Source organism: Tenrec ecaudatus, chromosome 1 (genome assembly GCF_050624435.1).
Source record: "Tenrec ecaudatus isolate mTenEca1 chromosome 1, mTenEca1.hap1, whole genome shotgun sequence".
Taxonomy (NCBI): domain Eukaryota; kingdom Metazoa; phylum Chordata; class Mammalia; order Afrosoricida; family Tenrecidae; genus Tenrec; species Tenrec ecaudatus.
Window position 1 is genome coordinate 268,755,657 of NC_134530.1, and position 9,236 is coordinate 268,764,892.

The 9,236-nt window shown below is 41.3% G+C and overlaps 1 non-coding gene across 1 annotated transcript; it reads right to left on the bottom strand.

Annotated features, from left to right (window-relative positions):
- Window positions 1-6,104: 6,104 nt before the first annotated feature.
- LOC142437867 (small nucleolar RNA SNORA48) lies at window positions 6,105-6,248 on the bottom strand. Its single transcript, XR_012782374.1, has one exon. It is a non-coding gene; the product is annotated as a small nucleolar RNA SNORA48 (small nucleolar RNA).
- Between the last annotated feature and the right edge of the window lie 2,988 nt (window positions 6,249-9,236).

A 9,236-nucleotide genomic window follows, 5' to 3' on the forward strand; every position in this document is an offset into this window, starting at 1 on the left:
TATTTCATAGTAAGACATATGGTTCAAAAGTAATATGGTAGAAAAATAGTGGCATAATGTTACAGGAAATAAAAAAGACCAAGTTCCTTTCTAATATCCCATTTTGATCAAGGAAAATGGAAGGAATCCCATGGTAGTTGAAAAGAGGAATACAAATGGCAAAAAAAATACCCAACAAAAAAACCCACCCAAAACAAAAAACAAAACCCCTAAAAAAACAAAGAGAAAGAAAGAGAAAGGAAATGGGATTGAGGACGCAAACAAATGGCACCAAAGGGTCATTCTTGTGTGCGGTGACTTTTCCATGGATTACTCCTTAGTGGTCAGAGCTTTTCAAGTAATATGTGGAGGTGGGAATCTAAGATGAAAAAAATTGAAGATTAAAAAACATTACATCGAAATGAAATCCATTTGAGTCTAAGGACAATCAAACGGCTTTAAGCCCAGCCACTAGTGCTACCAGCTAGTTGCCTGCTCAGTGGCTAAATCACTTTAAGGAAATGGCATATTAGAAGACCTAGCTTTGAGTCTGACTGTGCCCTTTGGTCAGTGGGCTGAGTTGATGTGAAGCTGAGGAGCTGGAGACGGTGCTGTCTCCTCCCTGCTCTCACAATCCCTCCCCAGACCCAGCCGCCTGAAAAGGAAATAATCTGTCTGCTTCAGTGAGCTGAGTAAAATTCACTTTTAAATATTGGTGACTACTATTTTAATTGGAAGATCCTTTCTAGAACCAAGAAAACAGCCAAACAACCACATAAATCAATACCAGGCAAGAGAAGAGAGACCAAAATTCAATAGTAGTTACCAGGGATGGAAAGAAGCACAAAGGGAGACATTTTGCTTATGGGACTGTGAATCTCTGTTAGTGGTGGTGGGATACTTTGGAGACAGGTGGCAGTAATGGTTGTACGTGAAGGGTGTTACTGAAGAGGGCATGTAAAGGGTGTTGAATTGGCACATACTTTGTTTAATATGTATATATTTGCCACATATATATGTCACAATAAAACAATATAAAAACAACCCGGTTTTCATCCATTTGAGCAATAGGAGAGTTATTTGAAGAGGAGAGCTTTATAAACTGATTAATGAAAATGTCATTGTATTACGCTCACTCTGTGAATGGTCAAAATATTGGTCTTTCCTCATTGATGCAGTCTTAGTCCTTCCTCTGGGTGGAAATTGCAGAGTGGTCGAAAAAAGCAGTAGGCATCAATTATGAGTCTCTAAAGTACTCAGTGGTTTAGTTTCTGGGATTAAGGGCAACACATCCTTATTGGTGGTTGGATAAGAATAGCATTCTTTTCTATTGTGACCATCTGACATCAAGGAGATGTTTGAAATGTAGTCAGTGTGGTATGGTGTGCCTGAGAATGTTATTCTCTAGCTGAACTTTTGGATTGTACCGTGGCACAAATGTTTTGTAAACATTGACTGCTGGTAAGACTTCTGGAGAAGGAAAATGGATGACTCTCCTAATGCACTTTAGTCTAACTAGATTGTCATCACAATAGGAGAGGGTACCCCCAAAAGTGGACTTTATTTTTCCCCCCAAAGTTATGTATTTGATTTCTGCCTCCCCCCCAAACAACCTTACCACCTTCAAAGTACTCTCTATTATACTTGACAAATCTGCAATCCCATTCTTGGAAACATTTTTCAAATTCATCTGTTTGGATGGTTGGCCCTCATTTTTTTCTTTACCTCTTCTACATTGTCAAACTGCTGTCATTTCATGTCCCTCTTCATTCATGGAACAGAAAGAAGTCACATGGAGCGAGGTCCGGTGAGTAAGGTGCTTGAGGCAAGAGAGGCATGCCATTTTTTGCCCAAAACTGGCACACTGAGATGGCTGCATGAGCAGGTGGATTGTCATGATGGCAAAATCAGTTTCCTCTCTGTCACAAATCAGGACTTTTTTGTCGCACACTGTTACCCAATCTTTTCAGAACCTCTAAATAGAAAGCTTGATTATCAGTCTGACCTGTTGGAATGAACTCCAAATGAACTATGAGTTGATACTTTCATTTGTTCCGGAGTTGATGGATACCCAGGAAAAGGTTTGTCATCACTCGATATTTCATCCATTTTGAAATGAGAAAACCACTCATATTTGAGTTTTCCCTATAGGGCTGTCCTTGTAAGCTGCGTTCAACATCACAACAGTTGCTGTAGCATTTTTTTCTGAGCAGGAAAAAATTTTCACAGCTGCACGCTGTTTTCTTAAATCAAACATCAAACAATGAGGCTCGAGTGAAACGGATTTTATGAAAAAATTCACTGTGACCAGAGAGAACCTTCCCAGGAGATACCACTTGGTGCACTAACCCAGAGTGATTTGCTTGATACTCACTGATCAGGGAAAAATGCAAAAAAATGCAAGCTTTACCCAGTGGAGTGTTTTTCCCAGGTTTTGTTTGTTTGTTTTTTGGGATATCCCCTGTATGTCTGCTGGATTTAGATCCAATGCTTAAGAGTCTCCTCACCCCTCACCATCATTCAAATATCTGTGCTAGCTTCAAAAGTGGTACAGGTAGTCATTAACCTGAGATGTTTGTTGTTAGATACCGTCAAGTCTCATTCCTAGCAACCCTATACGCAACAGAAAGAAACCGACGGATCCTGTGCCAGCCTCACAATTGCTGTTATTTTATAAAATCATTTTATTGGGGGCTCATACAATTCTTATCACAATCCATCCATCCATTGTGTTTTGAGGCCATTGTTGCAGCTACTGATTTAAAAAACAACAACAACATTTCCCTGGAGACCAAATACCCAGTTTACTCCTGGCAACAAGATTCTCAAAATGAATGACATCTTTTTGGACCAACTAATGACTGTAATTTTAAAAATGTAATGACTAGCTGTTTTGCACCTTCCACACAGCACCCCATCGCACGTAAATCTTGCAGAGCTACGAAATGTCTGCCTTCCTGTCTGAACTCCTCAGAGTTTATAAGACTGGTTCTCAGCTCTTACAAGGACTCTTCAGTGTGGCCAGAGGTAATAAGTAAAAACATCTGTGTCTTGGGGACCGTTTGCGTTGGTTTTACAGGGTGAAGTTAGGGATGTGTTTGCAGAGGTCATGCAATTGCAGTGCCAAAAGGCCGCTTAGAATGAATTCTGGGCAACTTGACATTTAGTTGCTTCCCTGCTCTTCCTTCGGCTCTGCCTTAGTCTGGGTTGACTAGAGAAACAAAATTCATAGACATTCATTTATATATAAGAAATAATTTTATATAAAAGAGCAATTGTATATTGAGAAAACATCCCAGCCCAGTCCAGATCAAGTCCGTAAGTCCAATATTAATTCCTATGTCCGATATCAATCTACAAATTTCTCTTCAGATTCATGCCACACATGCAAGGACGCAGAATGCAGGAAGATCGCAGAGCAGTGGGAGGAAGGTCCTGTGTATCCAGGTATCCAGGGGCAATGAAAGCATCTCAGTGCTGGCAGGGGTCTCCACATGGCTCCTTCAGCTCCAGGGTTTTAGTGTAGCTCCATGTGTCATCTTTACAGCAATGACTTGCCAAGAGTTAATCTAGTTATCTTCTCAGCGCCTCCAAATGAAGTCATCAAGCTGTGACCTGATTGACAGGCTAAACTCCACCCCTTAACTCTTAAGTCTCAAACCGACAACAGATTATATAACTGCCACAGGCTCTGATGACCATTTTCCAGTTCAGAAAGAGATATGTGACTTGAGGATAACCAGAAACTCAAACAGATGGAGAGAGACCAAACAATGGAAGTATGTTTAATTTAGAGATAAAATAAACAAAATTTAATTGCTCAATTCTAGTTATTGATTATGCAAAGGCATTAAACTAAGTGGATCATAACAAACTATGAGAGTCTTCAGAAGAATGGGAATTCCAGATCACTTTACTGTGCTCATGCAGAACCTATACACGGATCAGGATGTAGTTGTGTCAACAGAACAAGGGGCTACTGCACGGTTCAAAATCAGGAAAGGTGTTCATCAGGATTGTATTCTCTTACCATACTTATAAAATCTGTACGATGCTGCACACAGATAATCAGAGAAGCTAAATTATATGAAGAAGACAATGGTATCAGGATTAGAAGAAAGTTTATTAAGAACCTTCAATATGCAGATGACACTAGCTTGCTTGTTCAAAGTGAGGAGGACTTGAGGCACTTGGTGATGGTCAAGGATTGTAGCCTTCAGTATGAATTGCAACTAAATGTAAAGAAAGCAATATCCTCACAACTGGACCAATAGGTAACATTATGATAAAAAGAGAAATGATTGAAGTCATCAAAGATTTCATTTTGCTCAGATCCACCATCAGTGCTCAGGAAAGCAGCAATTAAGAGATTAAATGATGCATTACATTAGGTAGATCTGATGCACAATACCTCTTTAAAATATTGAAAAGCTAAGATGTTAAGGTACACATGGCTCAAGTCATGGTACTTTCAATTGCCTCATATGCATGTGAAAATTGGACATTGAATAAGAAAGACTGAAGAAAAATCAATGTATTTGAACTTGGTGTTGTCAAAGAACATTAAAAGCACCATGGACTTACAGGAGAACAAACAAATCTGTCATGAAACAGTGTAGCCAGGCTATTCCTTAGGGGCAAGGATGGCAAGACTTCATCTCAGATTCACTGGACACATTGTCAGGAAAGATCCGTCCCCGGAGAAGGACCATGTATTTGGTAAAATGGAGGAGCATTGGAAAGAGAAAGGTCCTCGATGGGATGGACTGACACATGCAACCATGAGTGCAAAAATTTGTGAACAGTTGTGAGGATGGTATAGAACTGGGTAGTGTTTTCTTTTGTTGTACATCACTATGCATACCACTCTACGGCACCTCACAAGAACAATATTGGTTGCTGCAACACCTCATTAGCACAGAACAACTCAGAGTGGGCTATATTTTACAGGTAACACAGACTTTCTTATCCTTTGAGTCACACTGAGGTAACGACCACACACTGGGGTGTGGTCCAAACATACAGAGAAGCAAGCAGTCCCAATCATTACCTGGCTCTAAACCTACTTGAAAAAAATGTGGGTTTCCAAACTGACAGGGGCGGGCTAGTCTGTCTAGTTTGCTATCAACCATCACCTAATCACAATGAAAAGTTTGGGTTTTTATTGTATTGAAGTTGCAAAGATAACTGAATAAATAAAACGTCCAAGACTGACGATGCAACTTGTCGAAATAAACTTGTGCAATCACAACTCCAGTGATCTCACAGCTACTGAGTCATAGTAATTCCATAGCAACCCTCTCTGCTGTACTGCTTCTACATATTTTGCTCCCCCTCTATTTTGCTAGAATTTATTTTTTACAAAGAGATGGATAAATTTTTTTTCATAAAATGGTATTTTGGATTTTGTTCACATCTTTTTGTGTTTGGGTGTTTCGATCACCTCTATTCTTTGTAACAGAAGCACAGTTTTCCATACTGTCTATTGGCAAATGAACTAAGGAGTATTTGGATTTTATTCACATGTTCGTGATTCTGATGATTAATGTATGTGTCAGCTTGGCTAGGCTAGGGTGCCTGGTTGTTTGGCTAAACAGTGGATGTTGCTGGGAAGATTTTGTTGGTGTGATTAGGGCTGAAGTTACGTGGACTTAAGTAGATTGCATTCTTTACTGAGATGGGCCTCCTGAGAGCAAACGCTGAGGTTTTGTGAAGGAGAAAGAGTGTCCCTCTCCCTTCTGAACAGACATCATGATAGAATTTTCAGTCCACTAAGCCCAGGGGACATGGTGGGTTACATGCTGAGCTGCCAACCATGGTTGGAGCCCATGCGCTTCTCTCCAGGGGAGACATGGGGTTGTCTGCTCCCCATAAAGACTTACAGCATCAGCACCCTTATGGAGTAATTCTCTGTCTTAGAGGGTCATCATGCCTCCGAATGGACTCAGTGGCAGTGAGTTTGTTTTTGTTTTTGCCTGGCCTATGGATTTCCGACCAGAACTGCTGGAGTTTCCAGCCTGCTTCTCGATCTGCAGAATTTAGACTTGACAGGTTAGGTAATCATGGAGGCCCATTTCTTTCTATTTTTCTCTGTCTTCTTCTCCTTCTCCTTCTTCTTAATTTTTAAATGTGCCCTAGGCATGAAACAGCTCTTGCCACAATCCAGGCATCAAGCTAGGATGAACAAAGGCCTTCAAATTGGCTCTGTCCCTGACTGATATAAGAGCACCACCACCAATGAGGTGTCTCTTTGCCCATAGCCAGGGTTTCTTCTTTTTAAATAAAATAGTTTTAACAACACATAATTCACACATCATATAATTAAATGGTTCAGTCACATCAAGAAGAGTTGTACAATCACCACCACAATCAGTTTTAGAACATTTTCTTCATTCTTTCACTTATCCTTATTAGCTCATTTCCCCCTAACCGTCCCTGACATACCCCCATTAATTAAGGAATCATTAATACAGTTACTGTCTCCATAGATTTACCTATCCTGGAATTTAAATTAAAAAACCCACTAAAAAACAAACAAGCAAGCACAACTAAGAAGAATAAACAAGTAAAGCAGATAAAACTGTAATGGAAAAGAAAGCAGACAATATTATAAAGTAGAACAAATTTAAATGGATCTTAAAAGAAATGAAATAATAGGATGCTACATTTTAACCTAAATGCATCTGCAAAAATCCACTTTCCAAAGTATTCAGCATTTTCCCAAGGTTATTCATATCCCTGGTCCACAGAGGGGTTTAAGCCATGTGCATTTCCCCTTCACTTTAAAACAACAACAAAAAAACTGAAATGGGTCAAAAGTGAAATCAATGATAAGACATTATACTTTGCCCTAACTACGGCTGCCATATTGCCAATCTCTCTGAGCGATAACAGGACTAAACACATCCCTGAACTATGGTCAGAAGGTATCACCGGAAGCTTAATCCATGTGTGGATCCTGAAAATGGATTTTGGGTTTTCATGGTCATCTATAGCCTTCTACACATGAGGTGTTCATAAGTTAAGCTCTGATGCCATTCCCTCCTTTAGATTTGGATCATATTACTTACAATCCTTGGATCACACAGGCTGGTGTGCTTCTTCCATGTGGACTTAATTGATGCTCCACTCCAATGGCTGCTTTGTTGAAAAGAGCCCTTTAAAACCCCAGAGGTTATTTTTTCCCGATAGATGGAAACCATCTCGTTTCTTCACCACACGTTGCTAGAGCACGCATAACTTCACCGATCTCCTCATGAGAGCAAGCACCAAGCGGGGGATGCCTATTTCTTTGGTGGCAGTTTGAACCAATCCAGGGGCTTCATGAGAGACAAACCTTGGTGATCTCTTCCCGTAAAGATGCAGCCTACAAACACACTACTCTCGAGGTCCTACAGGGTGCCTGTAAGTCAGGATCATCCCAACAACACAAAACAACCACCATGTGCTGCAGACATGAACAACCAAACTGACTGCCATCAAGGCCCCTTCAGAGGCCAGATAACACAGAGTACAACAGTGTCAGCTACAATCTTTACAGAAACAGACTGCTGTATCTTTTTCCCTCACAGTAGCTGCTGTATCTTTTTCCCTCACCAACCTGTAGATTAGCAACCAAGTGCTTGCAATTGCACTTGCAGGTGTGGATGATGATGTCGTTAGGGGTCCTCAAGTTGGTTCTGACTCACAGAAACCCTTTGAACTAAAGAACCGAATATTGCTAGGTCCAGTGCCACCCTCCCAATCGGTCTTATGTTCAAGTCCATTGTTGCAGCCACTGTGTCAATCCATCTTGTTGAAGGCCTTCCTCTTTCTCACTACCCCTCTACTTTACCAAGCATGATGTCTCCTTCTCCAAGGACTGGTCTCACCTGACAACATGTCCAAAGCATGTGAAGTGAAGTGTTAGCATCCTTACCTCCAAAGAGCATTCTGGCTATACTTCTTCCAAGACAAACTAGTCTGCGCTTTTAGCAGTCCATGGTACTTTCCATATTGTTTCTAACAACATAGTTCAAACGCACCAATTCTTCTTTAGTCTTCCTTATTCATTATCCAACTTTCACATGTATTTGAAGTGACTGAAAAGGCCATGGCTTAGGTTAGGCATATCTCAGTCCTCAAAGTAACCAAGTTGCTTTTCAACACTTTAAAGAAGTCTTGTGCAGATTTGCCTAATGCAACATGTCATTTGAGCTCTTGACTGCTGCTTCCATGAACACTGTAGATCCAAGGAAGATGAAATCCTTGACTACGTCAAGCTTTTCTTCATGTATCATGTGTGGGGGACTAGCCTGCCCACAACCCAATGGGTCTAAGGGGAGGTTGTGTTACTGAGGGGTAAATTAAAGAGACATCAGACAAAATAAAACATGTAAGGATTCACCTCCTCATTCATGACTTCAGGAGCCAGGGCTGAGCAGAGAGGCGAGTAATGTAATCTCATGAATCTATATAATCTGGAGCATGTGGGCCACGGTAAGCACAGGAGGGGGTTGTACAATAGGCATATTCTTAACAGGAGGGGGCTGAGCTAGGGGCATACACGCAATAGGAAGGGGGGGCATTAGCGGCAGACATGTGACAGCAGGCACATACATAAGATGGGTGGGCTATAGAATAAAGATGGCAGTAACCTTGGTCGCTTGAGTTGGCTTCCTCTTAGGCATGTTTGGGCTTTCCTTCAGAAGGGAGTGCGTGGGTCCTACTTAGGGTGGGACAGACAATAGGGTCTGATTGCCTTAGATGACTGATAGCCTTCAGGGAGATAACCTTCAAGTAGTTGACCTCCAAGTATATAGTCAGAGGCCATGTGTTTGCAAACAGCACCTTAGATTTGGCATTATCATAGGGGGACACCATGGGGAATAACTTTTACTTAGGAGAATCTGAATGGGATGCACCTCCAAGCAAGGAGCCCCCAGCCTCCTTAACGTATGAATGCTGAGAGTTTGCTCCCAATACCTTCTCTTTCTGGTCTGTTTCCCGCCATCATGACGTTACCCATTGGTCTAGTTGTGAGGATTTGGGTCTTCTCAATGTTAGGTAGCTAGAGACAGGGGCAGGGGGTGTGTCTCCCATGCCTTCAAAGGCCCCCATCGAGGAGGCTGGGATAGACTCAGGCAAGGTTGCTTCACACAAGGTTGGATTACAAAACAAGCTTCGGTATGAATTCTTCCTCGTGGAAAGTCAAAAACCAAGGTATTTTCCACTTGAGAAACCTCACATTGTTTTCTGGTTGTTGTTTTTTGTAATCC